Source organism: Vespa crabro, chromosome 14 (assembly GCF_910589235.1).
Source record: "Vespa crabro chromosome 14, iyVesCrab1.2, whole genome shotgun sequence".
In the NCBI taxonomy this organism is placed as follows: Eukaryota; Metazoa; Arthropoda; class Insecta; order Hymenoptera; family Vespidae; genus Vespa; species Vespa crabro.
In genome coordinates, this window is record NC_060968.1 from 5,374,342 (window position 1) to 5,386,994 (window position 12,653).

Consider the following 12,653-nt stretch of genomic DNA (forward strand, 5'->3'; position numbering starts at 1 on the left):
CGTTACTTGGTCTCTCTTCGTTCGTGTAGGTGGAACGGAGTAGGTCTGGCTTTAGGTGGGTGGGTGGTATAGCATAGTATATACAGTGATACCGGCATAAAGCGAAGCAAAGCGTGGTGGAGAGAGGAAAAAGCGAGAGAAGGCTAGAATGAGAAAGGTATATCGTGTCGTATGCCTATAGGGATTGCAGCGCCGCGGGCGCCGGCGCGAAGCGGTCGCTCGCGAGACCACCTCCGCGTGGTGGGCTCGTGACGTCAGCTATCCTCAGTGTGCGGAGAGCGACCGCAGTGTACACCATCTCCACGTTTTGGCAAAGGAGGTGGCGTCGTTGCCGAGTGCGCTAGTTCCCACTCTCTCTCTCTCTCTTTTTCTTTTTCGCCGTACGATTATCTGCGAACAGATTGTTTTTATTTTCTCGCCTTCCTGTGTATCCTCAGTCTTTTTCCCCTGTGTTTGTGCGCGTGCCTCTGTCTGTTTCTCACCTTCTCTCTCTCTCTCTCTCTCTCTCTCTCTCTCTCTCTCTCTCCCTCTCTATTTCTCTCTCTCTCTCTCTCTATCTCTATCTCTATCTATCTCTATCTATCTCTATCTCCCTCACTTTCTATTCCTTCTTTCTCAATCTCTAGCTTCCTCGATCCGTTACGCTCACGCGTCTTCCATTTCCTCTCTTGCGAGTTGTGTAGATCGTCGATCTCCGCGATTATCGTTGTCGGTGTTGAGTTGGGTTTGGGGGGGGGGGGTTGTTCTCATCAAAAGAACGCGAGGAAAAGTCGAAGGTTGGTGTGAGGCATATCTCATCGAGTCGTGGGAAACAGAGAGAAAGAGAGAGGGATAGAAAAATAAAGAAAGAGAGTCTGAAAGAAAAGTCACGTTGATTTTCGTCGCTCGTGACGAGCCGGTGGTCGTCGGCCCGCTCGTTGAACTTGCTTTGTATCACCTTGATGAGTACGCCGACGACGACGAGGTCGACGGGGAGAACGTTAGCGGCGAGGACGGTCGGTGGTGGTTCTAACCACGCGGTCAACTCCAAGCCGGCTGATACCTAGCACGCGAAGAACACAGTGCACTCGTTCTCTCACCGCGTGCGTGCGTGCGCGTTTTCTCGCTCGCTCGCTCGCGTTCGAGAGAACGATCCGTCTATTGTCAGTTTTTCAACATAGAGAGTGATACCGCGAGGACACGTGGGAAGCTTGCTACGGAGAGGTCGTCATCGTCATTACCCTCGTGTTCACGTGCTTCAATTTCCAAGTGTTTCTTCGCATTGTCCAATCGGCTCGATGTATCAGAGAGAAGAAGAGGAATGATTATGATGATTACGATGACGCATCTCAAACGTCATCGATTTTCCACAGACATTTTCCGGAACGATTAGCGAAAGGACACGCTTGGACGTCTATCAAAGACAAACGGTTTATTTTCCTTCTTGTGCGTTCTTGTGCCTTGTGAAACTATTTTTCTTCGTCTTCATAGGATTTCCGGGATCCGCAAACACGCGGAATCAAACAGGCAGCGTGGAGCGCTCGGCGATCGTGTGGCCGCGCGCCGCGGACCTCTACCTTTACCAGCCAGGTACGCTCTTTTCATCGCGATCGCGAAGGATTCTTATTTTTTACCTTGCGAAAGCTAAAAACGATAACAAGTTTTCCGAGGGCATAGTTGGGATTTTTGGGGCAAAAAAAAAAAAAAAAAAAAAAAAAACTAGAATAAATAAATAAATAAAAAAATATATAAAAGAAAAGAAAGGAAAAAGAAGTCTTCGCAGTCGTATGTCAATGCGTGTATGTCGATGCAACGTAAACGTGTACGTTTTTATCTCGATTCTTCGAAGAATCTACGTGAATCTTTAATCTTCTTCAGTTTCGTACAAATTTTGCAGCTATACTTTTTTTTTTTTTTTTTTCGATTTAACCTAGGCATAGTTATAAAACGGCCGCTCGAAAGGCTCTCGAGTGGCTTACTCGAGAAAGTACTTTTAATATTCGCAAGTTCCAACCACTACTCATACGGGTGGCGTATGACAGCGCGTGCATTAAAAAAGATGGCGAAGAACTTGCGGTATGCCGGCCCATTCTTCAGTGACTCTGCAGCCGCGAGCTTTCGCCGCTTCGTCGGTGCATTCTTGCACAGGCACGAGCTTTGCCAGGGCATATTCTAAGTATGCTCAATAGGATTCATATCCGGTGACAAAGTGCGTGCTATTTTTCCGTGACGTCGCGTGCTTTTCAACATTTTTCCTCAGAATTCGTTCCATGTACTCGGTCTCACAACGGTTTACCGTTCGAACATCGTTCACAGATAAGATCTCTATAAGACATTACTACGTAGACAATTGATCTTGTAAAAATGACGTAAGAAACTATGTCCCCTTAGAATTTTTCTCGGGACACGTTCTCCCACGAAAAAGTATGTTATTTTCAATTTTGTCCAATTTATTCTCCTATCTCTGGCGGCCATCTCCTTTCTGCTATCGCGTTTCGGCGATCCATTTTAACGGAGTCGACGTATGTCTTCTTACTTTTATCTATATACGTTCGTGTGTACCGTATTCTCAGACTCTAGATAAACTTAGACCCGATGGTTTGCGCCAATGCAAAACGCACGGTGATTCTTCGAACGAATAAATTCGTAACTTAAATATGTTTGAAAATCGTAACATGGTATATATCGCTTATTTCTAATGGTCCGATGGAAGAAGAGAGGAGCAAAGGATCAAGAAGGAAGCCGATTAAATTTTCGCATTTTAGTGGCAGCACACATGGAGGGAGGTATAGCTACTGCTACTTGAGTTTTGGTTTTGGCAGCGCTTCCAAGAGCTGTGTTTCTCCTCTGTATTTGCAATCGAGGCAGGTTACAGCCTGACCCGAATCCTTAAGCTAGACCACGGTCACGGGATGCCCCGACAGGCAGGCACGTAGTAAACTACACGCTAGGCTGTGCCAGGAGCGTCTTCCTTCCTTTCTATCTTTCCTTCTATCTATATCCGTCGTCCCTTTACCATCCTTACTATTTCCCTTTACTCTTTTTTATCTTTTCTTGTCTTTCGCTCTTTACTCAAATTTCCTCTTATTTCGTACACTTAGTTTTTTTTTTTTTTTTTTTTTTTTTTTCAAACTACCTTTAATTTCAACCGATACGAACAATTTCTATTATATGAAAACGGAATAAAAAGTCATAGAGTCGAATCGTAGATTTCCAAAGAGCGAACATATTTTTCGAGTCACCGATCACCGACGTAAATTCCAAGAACGAAGAGAAATCACGAGATTTCTCGTATCGTTTCTCGAAGAGTAGACGAACGATATCTTCCTCGTAGAATTTCAAAACGTACTCGAAACGCTTGACGGAGCGAGCAACGGTCGGAGAGAGTGAGAAACTCTTCCACCAGTCTCTTTCCCCTTTCGGATCGATCGGCAGTGACGCCGAACGCGCCGTTTAATGGATCTCGTCGGCCTCACGAAATTTGATTCTCCTAACACGCTCGGAATACATTTTTGATGGAACGGATCGGCCGAGTTGGCCAACCTTGCGACGAAAGAGGGAATGGAAAAGAGGTGAAGATATTCATAGGCAATTTGTAGAGGAGCTTGTAGTTACGTGTTTTCTCGGCTACTTGAGGAGTCTTTCATCTGTCTCCCTCTCCCTCCTATCCTGCTCTCTCTCTCTCTCTCTCTCTCTCTCTCTCTCTTTCTCTTCATCAAACCGTATTCTCGGATAACACCCGGGAGAGTTCCTTAGTATTCCGAATGCATTTCGACCGCGATGTTGGTAAAGAGTCGCACTTGTTGGCATCGAGGGACACAGGGGACATCGGACGTGTTGGACATTGTAGGAAGAGAAAGAGAGAGAGAGGGAGAGGGAGAGAGAGACGGAAGGGCAGACTATAGCGCTACGAGAGGATCGTACTCTGAGGGACACTGGAAAGCGAAGTGAGTGCACGGTGGTCAGCTCAGAGTGTCCCTTGGGAGGTTTCTGGACCGCAGTCCTAAATCAAGTTTTATTCCCTTGTGGAGTCTCCGACGCCTCAGACCTTCTTCTCCGGTATTACCGTTTCTCTCGTCAAATCCATTCGTAATACCGAAGAAATGTAAATTTGTTTTATTTAGTTTCGCTTGATTTATTTTTAATCAAGTGAGAATAGTAATCGATACCATTAAGTAATAATAATTGTACCATTTTTATTATAAGATACGAAAGATCAACGCATTTAAGTTAATCCGAAGGTATATACTTAGAAATAAATCGAAGAAAGATTTATTTCTCGTGTCGAGGATTCCCGCGAACGAAGCTCATCGCCAAGTTCGAACGTATATGCGAACGTATATATTTGGATGTACAAGTTACGAAGGAGGACCGCCTTTGTGCCATTACAGGCGGAACATTACAGAAAGAAATACTCGTGCTTCCAGTCCGTTTCGTTTTCGTATATGCAACGCGACGGCGACCTATGCTGCCGTCACGCCCATAAACATAGATCAAGTTCAACAATGGGTCGCCGGTAAACGTATTGACATTTTATACTTCCCTCCAACGCTGACTGTTCGCCTATGCGCGACCGTACTCGGTGCGTTAGTCAAACTGCAATATCAGGACAAACTGCAGGATACGAGCGTTCTCTTCGCGATTCCCTTCACGACGCTATCTTAATAGAGGAGAACGTGTGAACGTTCATGAATCTTTGATAACTTTTCGGAACGTTTCAATCCGATGAAGTAAGTTTACAACCCCAAGAAAAATGTATTATTGGATACACCTTGTTGGTTTCGAATTTTCGAAGGTTTTATTAAGTTTTATAAGACGAAAAGTACGTTATATTTTACATTTTAATCACGGATCTTCCTTCGTCGAACTTTCCGAAGAAACGAGTTGCGTTCAGGACACGTAGACTTTCCCAACGCGTTGCACTTTAGAGAGAAACGAAGTTTGGCGATAGATCGACTATATTTGTCAAGTTCTTATGACAACGACGGGGAACGGAATCGAAAGTCAATACACTCGATTAGATCGGTGATCGGTCCAGACTATTTCCTCGATTAAGATCGTTAGATCGTCTCTACGTCGTACACCTCATATTGGGTTAATATGGCGAAAGTCCTCAGAGGGAACTCTATGCAGAATTGTGTTACCGGAACACAGAAACGTCTGAACATAACACCACGTTCCATTTAGTCGAGTATAATATTAAAGCGAGTAAATGCGAGTACTATTACAGTAAGATGTGACACGTTCGAGTACGATATGCAACTTTGTTGTACTTTCATTATTTAGAAGAAACAATGTAGAGTTTTCTTCTTGGCTTTTATAACAATGTAATTTTTTTTTTTTTTTCTTTTTTTAATAAGGACCGTATTAGGGTTGCTTCTTATTGACTCATATTAATTAATAAAATTAAGCTCAACAAGGTTGTGCCAAGCAGTCGGCCTGTGTAAATTCTCTGAATTCAACTGTGCGAATGAAGGGTAAACAAGCGTGTTTTGATACGTACGCCCCATATGAAAGTTTCTCTGACCTATATAAATATGTACTTAAGTAGAAATTCGACTCGACGCTCAACACACTTAGTGGATGGTTTGATTTCTTCTGCCTTTAGCATTTCAATATATTTTCCTTTTCCTTTACGTGTTTTTTTTCTTTTTTTTTCTTTTTTTTTCTTTTTTTTTTTTTAACATTCCATTTACTAACCTCAAAAAGTTTTAAAGAGAAAAAAATGAGATGCTCTTTAAGGATGTCTTCGTGTATTCCACAACACTCGATGTGTGTTCGTGCTTTAAACATGCAGCTTCAATCGCAATCTGACGGTAACGCAAACGCTCATGAGAACCTTGAATGTCGTGAGACTCTGGTTCCTCTTTTCACTTGCCGATTCGTTTCTATATATTCTCTCAATCCCAAAAAAATGTTTTCCTCCTCTTGTACAGAAATGAACGGGTATCGACATTCTTTCATGGCATTGTCGATGAGAAACGGCTTTCACACTCTGCGTTCTCGTCTCGTCGCAGCGGTGACTTTTCATGGCACGAACGGTATTTTATTTGTTGCGTCGCAATATATCGCGCGCGTTCCTTTCAGAGTTGGAAGACTTGGAAGAGAGAGAGAGAGAGAGAGAGGGGGGGGAGGAGAGAACGCGTAAAGGAGAGAGAAAGAGAGTGGAAAGAAAGAGGCAAAGGGTATAGGAGTGAGAGAAAACGTGACTCTCATTCACGCAGGCAAAGCTGTGCGAGAGAGCTCGTACTCTCTCGCATCAAAAGCAATTTATACGATTATATGCATGGCGCCTTCAATGCACCTTAATCAAATAAGCCGAGCCAAGTCGACGACGACGGTGGTAGAAGATGCCGGCGAGTAAGTGTGTGTGTGTGTGTGTGTGTGTGTGTCAGAGAGAATGAGAGAGAAAGACTGACATACAGAGAAGGAAGAGGGAGACATTGAAGATGCTCTGAATCGACGTACTTTGAAACGCATCGCCTGGAAAATTTTCTCCTCGATCCGACTGTGTCGCGTATGTCACTTGCGAGAATAACAGATTGCCTCGCTACTTATTGTCGCGGAAGAGAGTGAAAATGTCCTATTTGGAATTTTTCGAGTAGCGACGCTTTCAAAATCATGTCCTGGTTCGATTAAAAGATCATATACACCTTATCCTTTAAAGCAAGCAATGAATTTGAATATCACGACAAAGAGCAAACGCGTTGAAACATTTTCTTGGATTGAAGACGTAGATTGTATTTGTCATCGTAAGATATTTATCGCAATGTTAACCATAAACAACGAGATCGATCGTAAAATGGTGACACTGGCAGGTGACGGAAGAAAGTTTTCCTCGCACCGTTTGGGCGTTTCACGTCGGATCCGTTTACACCGTCCGTGGAAAATGTTTTCGAATACCACAAGTTGGAATAGGCTGCTGGCGACGGTAGAAACGGTGCCAAAATCTCAAGAGAAACACGGCCATCTCTCTCTCTCTCTCTCTCTCTCTCTCTGTTGGCTTCGCTGAGGTATCCTTCCTATTCTGAGCATCCCTCGGTCCCCCTCGCTTTGTTATGTTAATTGTTTCAAACTCGGGGCATCATCGCTACGTTTATTTTCCATTCTCGTCGCCTTCCTTCCTTCCTACTATACCATCCCGTCCCACGTTTTCGCCCCTCGAATACGAGGCTGCTTTAGGATTCTCTCTTCTAGTAAAATAGAGGCACTCTATGGCTTATCCTAGAATAAGAGAGCATGAGAGAGAAAGAGAGAGGGAATCTCTTTAGCTGGATCGTGTATTTCACAACACATGTCGCTTCTCTTTCTGCAGAAATCGTACGATTTTTTTAACGAGCCTGAATATTACAATATATATACGCCATGGTCCATTTACACTTTAGCAGCGTGTAAATAGGATAATGCGACTCGGCCTGCTTTTTTATTTCTGATATACCCCGTACGCCGTTAGTAATATCGGACGCTTGCCATCTGTATAATTTCCATTCTACTTTCCATTTTCTTTTTTTTTCTTTTAGACCTTATACAGCGATATGTTCAAATATTACACCTGCACAAACTTATCGCACTAAAAATGGTTTGCGAAAAACCATTTCATATTCATTTTTTCATTTATATATGTCCAAAGATATGATTTTTTTTGCCCCAAAGGTCGTCCTTTCTAGAATCATCTTTCGAATTAGTTTGTAAATGTGACGAAGGTGGCAAGATCGACGGTATTGTATATATTTTAATGTGTAGACACCGGAATGCGATGTGTGAAAACTGTTGTTACAGTTTTAATTAAACGAAAATTATATCATTTCATACATTCTTGATGGGAGACTGAGCGCGCTGGGGCGTACTGACGTATTCAACGTTAACTGTGCGCCATCCCAACGACTCCATCTCTTTTTTTATCTCCTCTCTTTCTTTTCTCTCACTGTTTCTCTCTCTCCCTCTTCTCTCTCCCTATTTCGAATATCATACCGCGCCATGCCTCCGAAGACTGTAACCACAAACTTTTGTAACATTCACGCAAGTTTTGCCCGCTCGATTCGTATCATTTTTTCATTTCGCCGTAGGCTTATGTTTAATTGTTGCGCACAAAGTCGTACTACCGTTGTCTTTTCCCTGTATTTTTTCGTTTGCTATTACGGGAGATCGTAGCGAAAAATGTTGAAACGGGGAATTATTCGACGGGCAAAGTCGAAAAATCTTCTTGATAAACGTTGGTGTATTGGATCACACGAGAAGGACTTTGATCCGCGTATGTAATATTTTTATTCCGTTTCGGTCGATACTCTTCGACCACGGGAAATGACGAGGCGAGAGGGTGAGTTGTATGAATAGATCGAAAAAAGTGTTGTAACAATATTATTCTCGGGAAAAGCGGGCTTTTCATTTTCGTCTATGACTGCGTTCGTATATGACTTCATATGTATGTAGATTCGTTTCACGCGTGGTATGCAGAGCGCTCGCCGTCGTCGGTATTTATGCTGGGGCGATAAATTCAACGAACGTCTCGAAACGAGGTTAGAAATACGCGAGAGAAAACGTTTTCGCATACATACACTCGGCTTTTTCCTTACCGGAATGATAGTCTGCACTTTTAACTTTTCTCGCCGCGAAAAGCGGACCCTTTCCCGCAACGAGCACGAGATTCCTATCTTGCGCTTTAAATGTGAACTCCTTCTCCGAATCTCTGGAAGGGTTGGTCGAAGAAGAACGTCGGCGAAAGAGAACGATAAAGAATTGCCAAAGAAGATCGTCGTTGAAAATTTCTTTATTTTCTCACAAGAGGACATCGTAGAAATGCCAAAAGCGTATATACAACAATACGCTCGACGACCACAACGATTCGATATAATTTTGTCCTTGATGGAATCGCGATTTCGAGAAAGGAAAGAGGAGAGAAGACAGAGAGAGAGAGAGAGAGAAAGAGAGAAGAGAGAAAAATGCTTCGATTTATTTCACGGCGCTTCCAGTGCTACGCCCAACCTTCACTCTTCGCCCTATCATCGAAATGGAGTCGACCTATGATCGCGTCGAACTAAATTTCACGTTTAATTCCCGCGTTCTAGGAATTGTAAAGGCTGTGGCGAGCGTATACTGCACGTCGTTTAGGAAAATGCACCGGGGGGATCAGGTGCGCTCATTCCGGTAGCTCGTCTCGTTAATTCGGATCGAGGCTCCTTGGACGAAATTGTGCCTTAATTTGAAAGCTTCGTAGCGTCGATGTACAGAGGCATGGTAAGGCGTGGTGTTCGGTCAGCCGCTTTCCCTTGCCTTCTCTGGTAAGGTTGGGCTTTCCCTACTCTCCTATCTCTCTTCATCTCGCTTTCTCGATCTCTCTTGAAGAGAAAGGGTAAAAGAGAGAGAGAGAGAGAGAGAGAGAGAGAGAGAGAGAGAGAGAGAGAGAGAGAGAGAGAGAGAGAGAGGAGACGCCTTTGGCCTTTCCTGTAAGGGGTGACCGCAGGATCTCGGGTTGGCTATCGACGTTGCTTGGGTTCCGCTGTTCCGAAGGGAAGCAAAGGAAGGAAGGCCAAGGGATTGCTTCGTAGTCTAGTATCGGGTAACGGACGGCCTGGCTAACACCAAAGATGTCAGCACAGCATAATATTATCCTAGATGCCCTCCAGTTCGGAATTTACTCAGAGATGCATAAGCCAACGGTTAACTAATACTGCTCCTGTCTCGACCTCTACATCCCGGAAATAGTTCGTCCATAGCTACTACTACTATTCGCTTCCCTACTGTTCTAACTCCCTCTCTCCTCCTTGTAATCGACGTTGGATCTATGACGAAGAGTTCCCGATTGATTTCACAGATTGCTCGGAGAGAATGGAATTCCTAATTGACTCGGAAGAAATTGTGGGGTTTATGTTTTACGTTTGCGTGACAGAGAATACACTTGATATACTGTTTGATAGCAATAGAGAAAACGCTCGTTGGATAAAACTGCGAATTATGGAAAGGTAAGAATGCGGGTTTGTTTCGAGGCAATGTGTCGATCGTCAGAGTCTGTAGGTCGTATTATCTCGCCCGCAGTTCAATGGAATGAACCGAAACAAAGGGACACCGAGCAAAATAATTCCAACGTTCAGGAACCAAGAACTAACCGAGAAAAGAGATCCCGACGTAATTGTGTATGAGAGCTCGCACCCCTTACGAGATCGTGCAGACGTTTTATAGACGTTTACGTCTGTATTGGAAAGCGAGCTTTTTCGTGTAATAGCAAAATGAGAGGAGTACGTGAGGGTGGTGTCCGCGAGGAGTGGAAACAATGGGGGAAATAAAATAAAGCTTACCTCGTGGAAGTGAGAGGCAGAGAGGGAGAAAGAGACAGTGGAGCGAGATAGAGTACGTTTATTCAACGTGAAGCAAAAGAGAAAGAAGAGTTATGAGGGACGAGTAGTCTAGAGATGGGGAGAAAAGAGGGTTAAATGTGCTCGACCGCCTTTTTCGATTTTAACGCGTCGAAAGGACGCTTCCTGAATAAATAATTCCTCCTATTTTGGTCTTTCAAATGGACACTCGTCAAATTTCCCTAGTACGAAGTTACATTTGACTGTTTTTTTTGTTCTGTTTTGTTTGGTATTTTTGTTTTTTTTTTTTGTTTTTTTTTTTTTTTTTTTTTTCGGTAACACCTCCCACTAACTCCCGTTGTTTGTCGATAGCTCGAATTGAATCGTTACCGAAAATACGTGAATCGCGAATCAAGGTGAGCGGCGGCAGCAAGTGGCAAACACGGTTTACGTGCTCGCCCGCTTTGCTTTCAATTCCACTTTCAAACTTTTCCACCCGTCGCGTACCACTCAAATAAACGTTATCAGACCGGCTATTTGTTTCTCACCGAGACACGACATTCGTGCGGCACGTTTTAATGCAGTAAGAAGATATTCACAGGCACGCATGAGCCTCGTTTCATTATTCTCCTAGGCACTGATCGAAGCGTTCTGTTTTTCTCTCTTCCTTTCTACCATCTTGAATAAAGATTACTCCCATTTATCAAGTTTTTATCGACATTTTACATTGGTTTACCTTTTAGATTTTGGTCCACAAACATCCTCCTACCTATAACTTCGTTACGCGGCCAAGTTACATGCGAAAAAAAGTCTATGAAACATTGCCAACTACATTCTATTATCATCCTACAGTTTTTTTTCTCAATTAGTTTCTACAATCGATTTCTGAGTATGAACATTCTGTCTTTTTTTTCCTCCCTTTTTTTTTTTTTTATAACACGATGTACTAAAGAATCAGAAGCTTCAATATCGCTACTCCGAAAATATCACGATCGGCTGATCGAGGCCAAATGAAAGAGAGAAAGAAGGAGGGAAGGCGGGAGGGAAATAAAAGGGATAAGTGTGAGGACACAGAGAGAGCTAAAGCCGGGCGACGACCTCGGTCACCCATAAGCCCACCTCCTCTTTCTCCCTTGCTCACGTCACCAACATAACCACCCTTGGCTCCGATCAATCTGGCGTCCACTCAGCCATCGTTCTCTCTCTCTCTCTCTCTCTCTCTCTCTCTCTCTCTTTCTCTCTCTCTCTCTCTTCCCCTAGGCCCGTGTACAATCCCATGCACAGGACTACAGCAAGGATCTGCCATGCACTAACGTGTTTAGACTTAACGTTGCGTCAAACGGTTGTCAAAATCGGTAATCCGCAAGTTCTGCTCATCTATCTAAGCTTTGTTATCCGTGTATCAGGAAGTCGGTGACGGATCGTTATACATGGTACATCGTGTATACACTGACAATGAGAAACGAAGTGAGAGAGATGAAGAGAAAACGGAAGGTAGTGATTCGTACCGCTTTTCACCTGCATACAATTAATCGGGTTAATAAATTCTCGGTTATGCACGAATTTCAATACATCTGATATACTTTCTATAATAACATTTACGAAGAGTTACAACCTTACACGACGACTAATATATCTCCAGCTTTCCTATTTCGCCGGGCCGTACGTCCAATGGTTTATATATTTCTCTTCCTACCGCCCGATGATCTATCTCTTTCGATATTGCTCGTCCATCAGCCCACGTAAACCCAACTTCTGAGGGTAGAGACAACGAGTGAAGAGAATAAGGGGAGAAAAAATAATAGGGGAAAAAAAGAAACAGGAAAAAAAAAGAAATAAGGCAGGATAAAAATCATATATAAGTCGAGCTTGCGGACAGAGCCACGCCCTTCTCGCCGGTGCGATAGCACGATTTCATACGCGTTTGAAGTTGGTTTGAGGCCAGACCGATGTCGAGGAAGGTTGGCTGGCTAGCCAGCCCCAGCCTGCCTGCTGCCGCAGTCGGCCGGCCGTCCATGTGCGGCAGTCCGCTTTTTGGCGAGCGACCGGACAGAAATGTTGTTTAGCTTGATTGAACTTTCAGCGCGGGGTCCGCTCTCAAAGCACGATGCCCGCTCTGTGCCCGTTCTCTGCCGGTATTCCTCTCTCTTTCTCTTTCTCTCTCGTTCTCTTAACCGCGTTCAGCTATATCACTCCTCCTCTTTGCCTCTCCGCTGACGAAACCTCGAGTACCCACATGCCTCCCTACGGTTCTTCCCACCCTTTCAACACTCCCTGCTACATATATCGTCTATATAGAGATATACACCTCTTCGAACGTTTGACTGTTTCATACGCGATACCCGCACGGTTTACTCGGTTAACACGATGAACCTTGATCGAGCG

The 12,653-nt window shown here is 43.9% G+C and overlaps 1 protein-coding gene across 3 annotated transcripts in view; it reads left to right on the top strand.

The window, feature by feature from the left end:
* The first annotated feature begins 272 nt into the window (after positions 1-272).
* Positions 273-12,653, top strand: part of LOC124429223 (CUGBP Elav-like family member 4) — a 462,839-nt gene continuing 450,458 nt past the window's right edge. The window contains exons 1-2 of one of the 3 annotated variants that reach the window (XM_046974223.1): positions 273-776; positions 1,161-1,569. The gene's annotated coding sequence lies outside the window, so the exon portion shown is untranslated. Of the gene's footprint in view, positions 1,570-12,653 lie in introns of all 3 variants that reach the window. The other 2 variants (XM_046974224.1, XM_046974229.1) reach the window with 2 other exon arrangements.